The sequence below is a fragment of the Parus major genome, chromosome 4, assembly GCF_001522545.3.
Source record: "Parus major isolate Abel chromosome 4, Parus_major1.1, whole genome shotgun sequence".
Lineage (NCBI taxonomy): Eukaryota > Metazoa > Chordata > Aves > Passeriformes > Paridae > Parus > Parus major.
The window spans coordinates 47,669,589-47,684,837 of NC_031771.1; positions in this window are offsets into that span (position 1 = coordinate 47,669,589).

Here is a 15,249-nt window from a genome sequence, read left to right on the forward strand (position 1 = left end):
ATTGCAGGTCAATAATAAATTTATTTTGAAGGCTACTAAGTCCTTTTGCAAGCTTTGCAAATAAAATTTTATGTATGATGTGGTAACATATCCTCAGTTTGTTACAACAGACATCAGGGGTTTTCTGATATGTCTATAGATTGTAAGTGTAAAGTTTATTTATTAGATTGGAGTGAATGAAATAATTACTAATTCAAGAGGTCTCTCAATCAAATTGTGATACTACATATAAGCCCTTACTTGTAGCTATGCAAACCTGTCCCAGGGTGACAAAACCAAACAGCACAACCTCTCAGACACTTTATTTCTTCCTCCAGGACTTAAATATGTGAAGAAATGTTTTCAATTTCCTACTTATCCTTTAGGACGGGTCAGTGTCAACTACATTTGGCTATTGCTTTGCTTTAAAGTTAGCAAGCATTTTGAAATGCAAAGTCTTTCCCTCTGGGAGAGGAAGGTCTGGGCATGTTCAGAGATCTCTCAAATGTATGGCTTGTAGGTATTCCACTTTGCCTTTTGTATAGTTTTCAATGTTAGGACAAATGTGTTCAATGTTCTATCCCACTGTACCCCTTGCTTCATGTAAAGGTTTTCTTTCAGCACCCCTATATGTGTTACAGAAATGTGTTCATCATTACAGGAGACTTGAGCTTTTCTGCACTGAGTTACAGAGCATGCAGTAGTAATGTTCTCCATTGTAAAGTGTGCTGTAATGTTATTACTGTGCCAAATAGCTGCTGGAAGCAATACTCATCAGATTGGATGTAGTATTACTTTAATGCACATGTCCTGTAGGCCTGAGCTGGCTGTATATTACCTTTCTTGGATGTAGGGCAAGGACCTAACCTGTAAGGGTCAGATCTGCCAGATTATGTGCTGTATGCTAATTCTGCAAATATACTATTCTCCTTTGAATCAAGGTGTGAGTATTCTCAGTCATGAATAATAGTGTATACATAAGTATGCAAAAGTCTAGCATACTGGGCTAAGGCTTTGGGTTTGGTTTGGTTGGGGTTTTTTCACTGTTTCTGTCTATCTTAAAATTGTGAAGGGGAAAAAAGATTATTCTGGGAAAAAAATTCATTGTTTTGTTGATACTGAAACTTGTAAAACCATATATTAGATTTTGTACTAGATGCAAATTTAGATAATACCAACACCACTAACTTGCTACTATCTGCTTTGAAATATGACTGACTCCTGTCTTGCCATCACTTATATTTTGCTGGATTGAATAGAAAACTATGGCAGCTCCTGCATTCTATACAGAACATTATTGTTCATCAAACTTTGAAAATATGTACCTGTGACATGGGTAGAACTGGTGGAGCGTGTCACTGCTTAACACAAAGATTTTTCTGAAAAAAAATAATCCTCTCCCCTCCTCTTCTCCAAGGATATTCAGAACCAGCTGTTAGTATGGAATTCAATCCTTAGCATTAGTGGAAAGTCAATAAGTGACCCTTAAGTTTATGTATTGTCCAAATTAAGTTATACAGCTCCAGGAATCTTGGACAGTGAACTAGTTTGGACATGGCCTTTGGTGAGCCTGAAATTCTGACTGGGAGTATAAAATCGCCAATGTAGATTCAGGAGTCCCTTCTGGCTATCTGCATCTGACCTTTGCTGTTTCTGATGCTACTGCTGTTATCCTTCAGCCAATGTTAAGAAAAAGCAATCACAGGGTTGTTAAATGCAACAGAGAGATTTTACAAAAATTTCTCATTTGAGAAAATGTGAGAGGCAAACACTGTGTATGTGATGGCAGAATAAAACTCTCAGCAAAGCTGCAAAAGTGCAGACTGTAACTGGTATAAACTCTGGAACGAATTGTGCAAAGGAAAGGTCAAAATGTTTTCCCAACAGAACAGTGAGGATGAAACATAGATGAAGCATTTGAGAAAGATGTGTTTATCTCTTCTGTCATTGTAAGGCGACAGAGACTGTGAGAGTCTCTCTGTGAGACTCACTGAGATCAGTCTCAAGCACTAATAGTGTTACTGTTGCATACTGGTCTTGACAAATTATCTGAAAATGAAAGAGTCCTGAAGTGTTTTCCTTTAATGGAAAAATATTGCTATACTCTCACTCTTGAGTTTCATTTTATTCACTTTCAGACAAATTTGTAACAAATTCTCATTTCCCTCTTTTCCACTTCTGCTTTCGAAGGGTTTTAAGGTCATGTTGTTTCAGCTGCCCATAATGACTATGTATGCCTGTTGTGTGTCACTGTGCTTTTTAAATATCAGCTGGCTTTTATGGCTTCCTTTTTTGTGTGCGGTAAATTGTAATAATATTACCTTACAGGGAAATTCAATTTTCTTTCTTTAAAGGTGGGACTTTTTCAAATTCTCAAATAGTTGATATTGTCTATCTTGATTACTTTTTCATTATGTTCTCTACCAATAATTTGGGGTTTTCTGCCTTCTTACTATGACCTTTAACCTTGGAAATTTCTGCTCATATGTGAACCTTGATCCTGACTGCAGGATCCCAGAGTTTGCACCATGCTATAAGCATCTTGAAGCTTGGATGTTCATTATATTACTTCAAAATTATAAGAAGTTCAAACCAACAGCTCTGCAGTTGTATCAGAGGAAACTTGTTTCACATTTCAGAATATTTCCTTTTTTCTCCTAGGTTTCTGTGGATACACGAAGGCAGGAATTTAAGAACTGCAGATCTTGATTAGGATAATGAGTGTTGGTATGGCTGCTGAAGGAGAAACTCATAGAAATTTTATAATGCAATGTATTTTCAAAAAAATGTATTAATATATGAACACCCCTGTTTTTTTACTTTAAGACATTAAAATGTCTAGCACATTTATGTGACTTCAAGAACACAGCTCTTGCTTCATATGGAGTGAGGCAAGAACAAAAAAAACTACCACTGAGAAATGTATTTTTAATACATTGTTCTCATGTTCACTGAAATATGAACACCAATGCCCCTCCCCTCTCTGAGATTTTTTTTTTTTTTTTTGAATACTCCCTCTGGTTTGTGCAAAGGATGTATGTGGGCCATATGGGGCCGGATGGGATTCCCCCAAGGATACTGTGGGGGCTGTCAGAAGAGCTCACATTTGTTATCAGCCCTGGCTAATCAGGGAGGTCCCAGATGACTTGAGGTTGACTAATGTGATGTCCATCCGCAAGAAAGGATGGAAGGAGGACCTGGAGAACTGCAGGCCTGTCATCCTGACCGTGGTCCCAAGAGAAGGCTGTGGAGAAAACCAACTTGAGTGCACTTACACAGGACATACCGCACAACCAGGGGACTAGGCACGTACAGTGGGTTTAGGAAACGCAGATCCTGCCTGCACAACCTGATCTCTTTTCACAACCAGGTGACCCACCTAGTTGATGAGTCTACTTGGATTTCAGCAAAGCCTTTGACACCATCTGTGTGGCAGCACATGGCTTGGACAGGTGCACTCTTTATAAAACCTGTGGTTTGCATGTGTGGTTGCACATGGAAATAGAATCTTGAATGCTGTCTCTCTTCATCAGCATGCATTTGAGCTCCTTAAGAAATTTATTCCCATTTCTAGAAATATTCTACAAACTGTGTTCTAGGGATTTTTACTTGGATCAGTGTCACTGTACCAGGTTGATTTAGTTTTTAATAATTATGGGAATAATGTTGTGTGTGAGGGAAAAAAGAACACTCCTGTATTCATGTATCTCTTGTTCTCATAGTAACTAAAGTGGACTGTATGGGATTGTGTCATGAAAGGAATCTAGAAGCTGACTGGTAAATAATAGTGCTAACAGCATGCATTACATATTTTTGGGTTTAGTGTCTTCTGTGTTAATACTTTTCATGTTATGGCTCTAACGGTAACAGTATTTGAAGGTAAATTAGAAAGATTATTAATTATCTCTCATCAAAAAGACCAGAACTCACAGCAAATTTTTAAAGAAAGCTGATTTTTATCTCTTTTATTTTGATGGCAGATTTGTATATACTTTCTTTTCATGCATGTGTATACCTGCATATACTGTAAGCATTATTATTATCACACTGTTCTGTTTATAATCTGGTAATTTTCTGTCTGGTCAAAAACTTAAAGCACATCCATCAGATTCTGAAATACAGACAGGAAGGGAGAATATACTGTGAAAGCAAAATCACTTTTTTGAGAACTGCTGGCTGGCTGAAATTTCTGATCCTTTGCCGGTCTTCAAGATGTGAAGCATGCTATGTTCAGCAGTTAAAGTCTTTTCAGTTTAGAATGATGAATTTCTGAACAATCTGACAAAAGTTAATGTAACTTTTCCAACTTACATTGTAGGACTGTTGATTTAAGTCATGGATATACCACCTGGAACATTTATTTCCTATACAAAGGGACTTATTTGCAGGCAAAACCGGTGCACAGGTGGGCATTCAAAGAGATATATGAAAGTTCAAACACTCTGTTTACAGCTTAGCATGGCATAAATCTGAGCTGCTGTAGTTTCGCTCCAGTCCTGACAGCCCTGTGTAATCTGTGCAGTGTAAAGGATGTGTGGATTAATACTGGAGAATTAGATGCTATCCTTACCTCAGAGCAGCTGTAATTCCACTGCTGCTGGAAGATAATAGTTTTTAGATCAATTGCTTAGACTCTAGGCTACAGGTATGGTGATTTTTAGCTCATATTTTATGGTGGCTAGGAGACTTATCTTTAGTTTAAAAATGTCACATAATATGTCAGTGTTTTCTGTCATTAGATTGGTAAAAGACAAAACTATAAGGATTTAAAATAGCATAAAAGGGTGTTTGATGATATTTTTAATTTAGGTTTGAGGAAGTTGTACACTGCTTGCACTCAAGTCATTTTATTTGTTCATTTTTCAGTCTATCTCAAAAGACTCAGTATTTCTTAGTGGATCCTGTATTTTTGACTAATTTGACATAATTTTAACTTGTGTATCTAACAGTATACTTGACGTGTATTCATGCACTGATGCCAGTCAAATCTGAATTAAGTAATTAGACAAATGCAGAGGGAAAAAATCATAAGAATAACTGATCTTGATCATGTTACAATTTGTAATAATATATAGTGATAATTCCCATAGAATTGTTACAACCAACTGCTAGAAACAGTGATAAATTTCCTCAAAACTGAGAAGTTTGAACTACATTGGAGATACACTCAAGCTTAACTGGTTCACTTGGATCTTTCATGAAAGAAGATTTGAAGAGTACTTCTTCCCTGGTGTTGCTACTTGAAATTATGATCAGCCTTAGATCTCCTATGGAGCTACTATGAAAAGAAATATGCCCTCTGGATGGTTTTTTAGTATGCAGAGGAAATATCTGCATACTGACAACCACTCTGGTGTCTACCTACCTTAATAGGCCATCTTCTGTTCTACAGAGATGTTATGAGTTCTTTGAGTCTAACATAGCACACTTTCATCAGCCTTCTTTGCAGTTTACTGGAAGTTTATTTTAATGTGCTGTTTGAAATGTGTTAAATTAATTGTTTATCCACTTATGTAAGTAGTGTTAGCAATAAAACTCTGGGAAAACTGCAAAATGTTGTCTGACTTGAGGTGACTGGTGACTTTTGTGTCCTGGTAGATCTCTGACACTCTGGTTTTTATTAATCAAGCTATTAATGTAGTGAATTCTTTAAATTTTATATTTAATTCTATCTACATAATGTTACACTCCTCCACATCCAGCTGGTAATTACACCTAACAGTGTTCAAGTTTACACAGAGATTTGCTGGCTAGAAAATATACTGTCGCAGAATACCATGACTGATACTGAAATTACCCACTGCACAACTAAAGGCCTCTTGATATCTTCTAAAAAGAAAATGAATCTTTTCTGGACAAGACTTGTTTTCTTTGTAGTAGTTTGTTATCAGCTGATGGAGAAACAGTATTTTGAATTGGTAGCAATATGCTACTTAGGCCTAATGTCAGGATAATATAGTTTTCCCTTTATTTGTATTCCTTCTGAATACTGCTACAATATTGAAGAAAAGTGACTCCACCCTTAATATTGCTATGATGTAGCTGGGTTGGCTTGTTTGATACACAGAATTGGCCTTTGCAGGTATGGCTAGGGTCAGGAGCAGAACTGAAAATATATACTTTTCTATACCCTTATCTTTTAATCCTTTCTCCTCTCCCTTTTCTTTGCATGCATTTCCTTGCAATTTCTGTATCACTCAATAATTCCATAATTTCATTGCCATCTTTAATGTACTAAAAATTGACTCCCATGAGTTTAGCATTCAAATAAATTTGCATACTCTAACACAGGTTTAAGTTGTGAAAGTCTGCTATAGGAAAAAGCATGCCCTTTACAGTGCTTAATGTCTTATCTGTATGGTTTAGAAAAGATAACAGCAATGTGACAAAAATAAAAACATGTCTTGTAAACCTTTTCTTCTATTAGTATGAATAATTTTAATATCTGTTTTTTAAGAGCTATTTTTAGATTTTTTTTCATATGCATAAACTCCTTTGCAGAGTTCTAATGTTGCCAGACTTTTTTTTTTTTTTATTATTTTCAAATTTATCTTTTCCTTCCCCAAAAGTTTCATACTTAGGAACTTCCATATTTTGTTTGGTACTACCCACGTCCTTGTCTGTTAAAAATAGTTATTGTTGCCACAATTTAATTTATTCTTAAGACTGAGCTTTTACTTACAGTTTTCTTCTTTTTTTTTGTAATAAAAACATTAAGACTACCACATCTATTCACATTTATATTTACTTTCCAACAAATTCATTAGTGATTTTCTTTATTCTCCAAAAATCTTTTTGAAATAACAGCACTGAGTGGGACCATCTTCTCTTTATGCACACTTAATGAAAAAGGAGAGAATTTTTGATTCTTGGGCAAATCTCTCTTCTACTTTATTCCTTAAAGAGAGACCACTATATTACGTGGTTAATAGGCCAAAACAAAGCTAAATAGGAAAATGTGATTAATTGATTAGAGTGCCTTATCAACCTTATAATTTGGAGTCATAAAGTCAAGGACATTTTAAGATACATTTGGAGAATCAGGTGAAAAGAATCTAATCCCTGGACCATTCAGAGTTTTTTGTACATTGTGGAAAAACATTGTCCTGACCATAGTGATTCTGATGACAGAAAACACAGTCTGGAACATTGTCTTCAATCACTACCCCTGACCACTGATGATACCTTTTCTATATTATAATATATAATATATATATATATATATATATATATAGTAGAACATGCTCCCTATGCTGGTTTTCCCTTTCTATTTACAAACTCACATGTACACATATGCAAATGCAATGTGGACCTCCAGTACCTGGCGTGAGAGTTTGCAGAAGACATATTAATGTCCTATTAAAGAAGCAAGCAGAGGTGGACAATGCCATACTACTACTCTTTTTCCTCTTTTATGGATCACCATGGCTTGGCCTAATTGGTTGGAATTTTTGAAACAAAATTCCTTAAGCTAATTTAGGCAATGTTACCTAGAAGTAATACAGGTAAATAAAAATTGCAATTATCTCAACAAGAGAAAGAGGTTTAAAATCATAAAATTACTAGAGTTGGAAAAGATCTGCAGGGTCATCAAGTCCAAACTTTGATCACTAGCATGTCAACAAAAACAGAGCACTAATTGCCAGTTCCAGTTGTTCCTTGAGCTCTTCCAGAAATGGTGACTCCACTGCCTCTCTGAGCAGCTCATTCCAAAGTTTGACAACTCTTTCAGTGATGCAATTCTTCCTGATATCCATCCTGAACCTCCCCTGGCACAGCTTGAGGCCATTTCCTCTTGTTCTCCCACTGGTTGCCTAAGACAAAAGGTGAATCCCCTTTCAGGAAGTTGTAGAGACTTATAGGGTCCCCCCTCAGCCTCCTTTATTCCACAACAACCCCAGCTCCCACAACCACTCCTTGTATGACTTTCTAGACCCTTCACCACCTCTGTTCTTCTCTGAACTCATTCCATCACGTCAATGTCTTTCCTGATTTGAGGGGCCCAGAACTGGACACAGTACTTGAGGTAAGGCCTTAAGTAAGTAAATAAGGCCAATGCTGAGTTTGGGGCAGCAATCACTGCCCTATTCAATTTTTTTTTTTAATTTGTATCACACTAGTTTATATTCACAGAATCACAAAATCACAGAGTATGCTAAGCTGGAAGGGACCCACAAGGAGTCCAGCTCCTGACCCTGCACAGCACCATCCCAAAGAATCACACCGTATGCCTGAGGGCATTGTCCAAACATTTCCAGAACTGTCAGACTTGGTGATGTGACCACTTTTCTAGGGAGCCAATTCCATGAGCATGAAACCACCCTCAGATGAAGAGCCTTTTTCTAATGTCCAGCCTAAACTTCTCCTGACAATTTCAGGCCTTTCCCTTGCATCCTGTGACTGGTTACCAGAGTCTGCCCCTTGTCTTCCCTTCATGATGAAGTTGTAGACTGCAAGAGGTCTCCCCTCAGTCTCCTCCAGGCTGAAGAAACCAAGTGATCTCACCTGCTTCTCATATGGCCTTCCCTCATGACCCTTCACCATCTTTGTTGCCCTGCTTTGGATGCTGTCTAACAGATTTACAGTGGTACCTGAAACTGCACATAATATTCACCTCAAGGTGAGTCCATGCCAGTACAAAGAGAGGGATACTCTCCTCCTTTGACTGTCTGTCAAAGCACACTGTTGACTTATGTTCAACTTTCCATTGACCAGGATCCCCAGATCCTTTTCCATGACAGTGTTTTTCCTGAAGCATATTTCTTAAATCCATTGTCTCTTAAAACTATGATCATGAGTGATAGAACTTTTGAATTTCATCTTGATTAGGGATGCTGATAAGCACTCCCTGTAAGTATTGACCCATGGTTGCAAGACCAGCAGTAGTCATGGTGGGTTACTTAGCAGTTTGTGTTTATCCCAGAAATTCCTTCAGTACTGCGGAAACTTTATGGGATATTTTTTAACATTTGGGAGCAGACATGAACACTGAAGATAATGTGTGGAGAAGAAAAATTGTCAGAAAGGAAAGAATGATGTTTCTTTATTGCATGACTCTTATAATGAATTTTCATACTAGTGAAAATGCTTGCCCTCTTAGAACACCCTAGTGAATGTCCCTGCCAGCAGAAAGGTCAGGTTATAAGATGTGACTAATATTATTGTCAAAGAGCTCATATATTTCAATGCCATTTTTATTGTGCCTTTGTTTGGCACATATTGGGTGAGAGCAACATGATCTTTCATCCTTTTTAAAGAGTAGATAATGGATAGCAGCCATTTAGAGGCACAATACTTTCATTAAAAGCATTCTGTGCTAGATGGATCATACCTATCTGTTTCCTTTTTTTTTTTTTTCCCCGTGACAAGTTGCTTAGGGACACTATGCTCCTGACAAAGAAAGATTTCCCAAACAAGGTAATGTACAGAAGCCTGTGGGTAAGTCAAGTACTTCTTCCCTATTCATTCTGCTTTTTAGACAGTATATGTATTGCTTACTATCTTGACAGGCATCCTTACCCTGAAGGCAGTACATCAGCAGATGTCAGGTCATGTGGGTATCCCCTTCAGTGTCCTAACTGAAGGGGGCTGCTGCATAATGGTAATGTCATCATGATTGATATAAAGACATCTTCTGTGTGAAGGCAAGTACTTGGAAGATGCCTATAGGTATCTACTGTAGATAAATCACAACCTTATTTCAAGCCATTTTTATGGAAGAAGAACAGAGTAGAGAACAATTCACTATCTAGTCCAACTAGATAGAAGTGAATTGGGCGAGATCTGCATTCAATTACAGAAGACCTAAAAGTGAGAAGATTAACTATTCTGTCATAGAGAAGAACATGAAACTTTCTGAGCTTAAAGATGCCACAAGGCGTATTGGATACTCTTACGCCATACCAGCTAAAGAGAGAAACACGAAAATCTGGAATCTGAAGAACAAAGTTTAATTTGCAAACAACCTTGCTTATACACACAAACATAATCTTTCTAAGCAAAAGTTTATTCTTCTTTCTGGGAGAAACAAACTTTTATCTATTCTTTTGTGGGTTTTTTTTTTAAGGAGGCAGGAAATCTAGATGTACTAAGCTGAAAAAAATTCCTCTCCTACTTCCATCTTAGCAAAAATTTTCTATGCAGATATGCATGTTCCTCATGTGCAGTGTTTCCCTTCACTATTTTTTCTGCCACTATGTATTACCTAAAGCAATGCATGGCAGAGTATGAAGGGTAGAAAGTATTGTAACATTTTGTAACCATGGTGCTTGCAAACTTTGTAGCTATCTACTATAATCTACCGGAAATTTTACTGCAGTATGCTAATTCCTTGAACTATAGTACATATTGTAGCTATAGTACAGCTGTACCAGCAATGTATCCCTTGACTTTGTAAAGACAATTGTTTCTATTTCTACTCAGGATTCAGCTATTAGTCCAGTGGAGTAGACATTCAGGTACTTATTGACTTAATTTCTCTCATTATTTTTTCCCTCTTTTGATGGCTACAGATATTCAAACTCTTATCTCTGAAAGGCAGAGAGGTGGCAAAGTAATCACAATCCATACATAGGATTATCTTTTTATTTTTGAAGTGTTTTGACAACAGAGAATTTTAAGTTGCAAGGGCCATTCTGCCCAGAGGAGACCTTGACATTGCTACAATAAAGTGGTCTGAACTATATGAATTATATGAACAATTATTTCCCTCAAACCCAGTACATTCAGTTACCTAGGAGTAATAAATATAAAAATTACTTTCTTAATCTACTTACAAAATTTAAAATTCCATATTACTCTTCTGTTAACTCAGTAAATATTTAACCTTATGTATTTAACTGGTTTAAGAATTGTAGAAATGGTCAGTACATGAAAGTAATATAGGGGACTGGATTTCCAATTGAAACTAAACAAGAGCAATCATCTTTTATGCATTTTTCAAACTAGGAACACAATAATCCATGAATCTGGTCTTGGTCTGTTGAGACAAACTTGCCTCTAGTCTAGTCTATTTCAGGCTCATAGACCTTTTGGTAAATCAGGTAAGAGAAAAAGGACTGCAACGTGTATGAGTTCAGGGCACAGGGGAAAAAATTAAGAAAAAATAAGAAAAGAAAAGGATGCTCTGGGGAAAGCTTGTAATTCAGACACAGCACTTCTGGGAGACAGGATTTGTAGCCGGAAAAACATTGATCACTTTGAGAAGACAGAACTCAAGTGCACATCTCAAAGTGCTTATTTGACTGAGGAGCCAGACTTACCTGGGCAAAACCCAAGAAATCAAAACCAAAGTACTTTGTGCATTTGGCAGCAGCTGAGAAGGGGTTTTAGGGTAGATGGTAAAAGAGATCTGGTTTGAAAAAGGGAAGGGAGTCTGCTCATGGTCAAAAAAGACAATGTAGAGCAAATTCAGATAAATCCTTTCACTTTCTTATAATATGTTCTGGGTTTATGTTGGGGCTGTCCAGACAGATTGTGAGTCTCTTCTGGAAAGAAGCCACAAAGTCAGCATGGATCATTTCAGCACAGAAAATTTCTGAATAGGTTTAAACCCTTCTGTAATAAATCCTAAGGATGGCTGGAGGGAGGTGTTAATGAGTGTGAAATGGAGCCTGGGGTAACAGAAACTCTCTTGATAATGTGTTGAAGTGGCAGCTACTACAGAGATGGAAGTGGCTGTTATGCAATGTCAGCCTTGAGATGTGAACTAGTACTTAACTCTTCTCATTCATTCTAATCTTCTTTCTTGTCATTTATTCCTTGCTGGGAAACATTGTATACTTTAGGTCCATTGTATACTTTGGATCCATTGTATACTTTTGGTATTTTTTTGACCATCTTTTCCTAAAGGTGTCCTGCAAATCAAGATTATAGGTGGCTACAAATAAAAAATACATTAAAACTTTTACTTTGTGTAATTTGGAACTTTTTACTGAATAAAACTGGTCTAATTAAATATGATGTGCTGTGGATCACTGTAAAAAAAAAAAAAAAAAGAGACTTCTGGAAAAGAATCATTTTATCTAAATCTAAATTGTTCAAAGGGAAAATCAGATTCCATAAAAATAAAGCTGAAAACAGAAATGTAAGGTCTGCATTCCTTGTTAAGATAAAAAAGACTCTCCTCTCATAAATGTGGAAGCCAGGCCATCATGGTCATTTATCTTCTGTTGAAAGCAGCAGTTTATCAGCTCTGCTTTGCCCTCTCTGCTTTTTTTCATTCTATGCAACCAGTTGACTTCCCTAAGGTTTTGCCCAGCCAGTGAAAAAAATAGCTTTCCTTCTGCTATTTATCTTTAGGCAAGCATTTTTCCATACCAACTTTACTCAGTTCTTATCCTGTACTGCTCATTTCTGGGCATTTTATTTTGCTGTTACAGCACAAAGCACTGAAAAATTTGAACAGTTCATTCCATAAGAGTTTGTGGGGACAGCTCTGTGGCTTTCATGAGAGTGACTGTCCTTCAGCCACCTTCAGTTACATTTAGTTTGAACATATTTGCAGTGTCAGAACAAAACAGATATAAAGAAATATTTTGATACTATTATTTTTCAATTTCAATGAAAAAATTATTTTCCAATTTCAATGAAAAATAAATACAGATGAATACAAATATCAATTGGTCTAAGCCTATCTAGATATTCTTGGCTAGAGTTGGATTCAAACTGCAAATAGTTGCAAAGGGGATCTGTGATTTAAAAAATGTTCTGCAAAGCTAAGATTCTAAGGAAAAAAAAAATCCAATATTGTGGAATGTAAATCACTTAGAAAATAGGAATTTTCAGAGAGAGGATACCAGAGAGACAAAAAAGTATAAAGTTGTCCCAGACATATTATATCTGCATATTTAAGTCCAGGTTAAAGTTTCTGCTGACATCTCAAAGGTCCAATTACAGGTTTTTTAAAACATCCCAAAAGGATTCAATTACCTTTGAGTGGCAGGGCTACTTTAACATGATGCTGGTGTTGAAATTAGTTTTCCCAGGTAAGACAATGGATTGATGGAATTTGATTACTTGTGGAGGGTAAAAATGTGATGCTCAGCAATGTCACTGGAAAGGTAGGTCCCAAGATCTGAAGAAGAAATCCTGCCTAGAACTTATTTGAAATTGTGCTTTTCTATGTCTTTCAAACAACATTTTTGGGAATTATTTCAACTGCATACCAGAATATTATCCTTTGAATTATATGCAATTGTCATTTGCAAGGCAATTTCACTGGAATTGTTAAATATAGGTATACATCATGCATTTTTTTCTTTCTTAGACTGGAGTATGCAGCAATAGCTTAATCATTCAGCTAGTAATTGAATCACATTCACAGCATTCTCCTCCTTCTATCCACCTTCATCTAGAAACTAAGAGTACTTTGACTGGAAATCTTCAATGCAATATCTGGTGTGTTGAGCTTGATGAATGCCCCTCTTAAAGTCACTACTAACCCAGTCTGCAATTCCATTCATGATCGTCTGCTTAGGGACAGTCATAATGGTCAGAAAAAATGCTGGCAATGCAAGAGGAGGGAACAGGGATATAATCAGTACAGAAATAAAAATTTCTTCCAACATTGCCCATCCTAGTGAATGAAACATTTCAACTATATAATCTCTGAAAATGTTTCTCCCTATGTCGTCTATTAAGGCAAAAAAGATATATCTCCAGAAGTAATTTTACTAATTTCCTATCAACAATAATTAAAAAATAATTTTAAAATAAAGACAGAAATGTTTCTAAGAAGAAAAATATATCCCAGATACAAAACCAGCCATATACCACTGCTGGAATTTAGTAACAATAGAATATTTTTTCTGTGCACCATTCTCACCCCTGAAATACACGGGCATAGCTGCATCACTCAGAACTGACAATCAGGCATGTTTAACCAAGGAATGGCTTTTCACTTCATAAACATGATTTTTTCCCCCTGCTTCTGAGGCCATTCCTTCTGTCTTTTAAGTTAATTTATAATTTTACTTTTTTTTTTTTTACTTCACTATAGAAGTTTGTGGGCTTTTGCAGTGAGCATTCTTTGTATCTAAGTCTCTTCCATTATGTTTTGCTGTATCACAAGGTTCTTATCTCAGCTTCTCTGTTATTCAATAGTGGTATAATGTATTATGCCATTTAGAAAGATCATTCAGTCTTTTTATGACTTTTATGAATATGATAAATCACTCTGGATGGCAGTTTTTCCCAGTTCAGAGCAGTGCTCTCTTCCATCTCTGCCTAGTTTATTGATAACTATCACTGGGTGAAGAGATGGCAGAATCTCAATCTGGCTCAAACTGAAATAGTACAAATGAATACTTCAAAATACAAACTCAGCACTGAATTTTTTTTTAATCTAATTTTCTGTTGAATAACTGAAGAAACATTTAGATTTTTCAAGGAATACACAATCTAGACTATAATATTATTTCATTTCACTACTATTTTGAAGCAACAATTTTAAGACAATAAATTTAAGACGGTAGACCTCCCACTAGATGGCTTTGCAGTAATGGTATTTTAAATATTTAAAGGGATAAGATTTAAAAGTATGTTGGATAAAACAGGCTTTTACTGTTGTGAGAAGGTGATCATTCTCCCAAAGCGGGAAGAAAAAAAAAATGAAGGATTTTTTTTCATGTAAAACATTTAAAAAACAGTCTCAAAAGGATAGATGGTCATTTCTGCAGTGACTAGAGGAAAAGTGAGCCATAAAATATTTGTGTAACTTTGCTACATGTGAAGTTATTTGTACTTGTTTTCTTTATTGCTACCAAGTGTTATTAAAATATCACCACAAAATTTCCATATTATATAAAAATATCCTTTAGTTTCAGCTGGGTAGAAGTTTAAAAAATACATCAGGTGGTGAGAAACATTGAATGAAATAACAATTTCATAATCTTCAGAATTTTTAAAGTACTTTCATCTGATAGAGGCAAAAGTATGTTTTATTCACACTTTTCCTCCCATTTTGTGGCATATTTGTTTTAATGTGCAAAAACAATAAGAAATGTGAGAAGGATGAACTGGAGAGGATTAAATTAAAATTATTTAAGATTGTCTTTTTGGTTTTGACTCTTTTTTTCACCTAGTTCAAATACAAGGAAAATATTCATCTTTTCAATTTACTTCAGCTTATACCTAAGTATTTTCCCTTCTCTCGTACATCAGAATCAGGCAGTGACACCGAAAATGCAATTACTAATCCAACAGTGAGATGTTCTTTCCCTTTCCCTTTCCCTTTCCCTTTCCCTTTCCCTTTCCCTTTCCCTTTCCCTT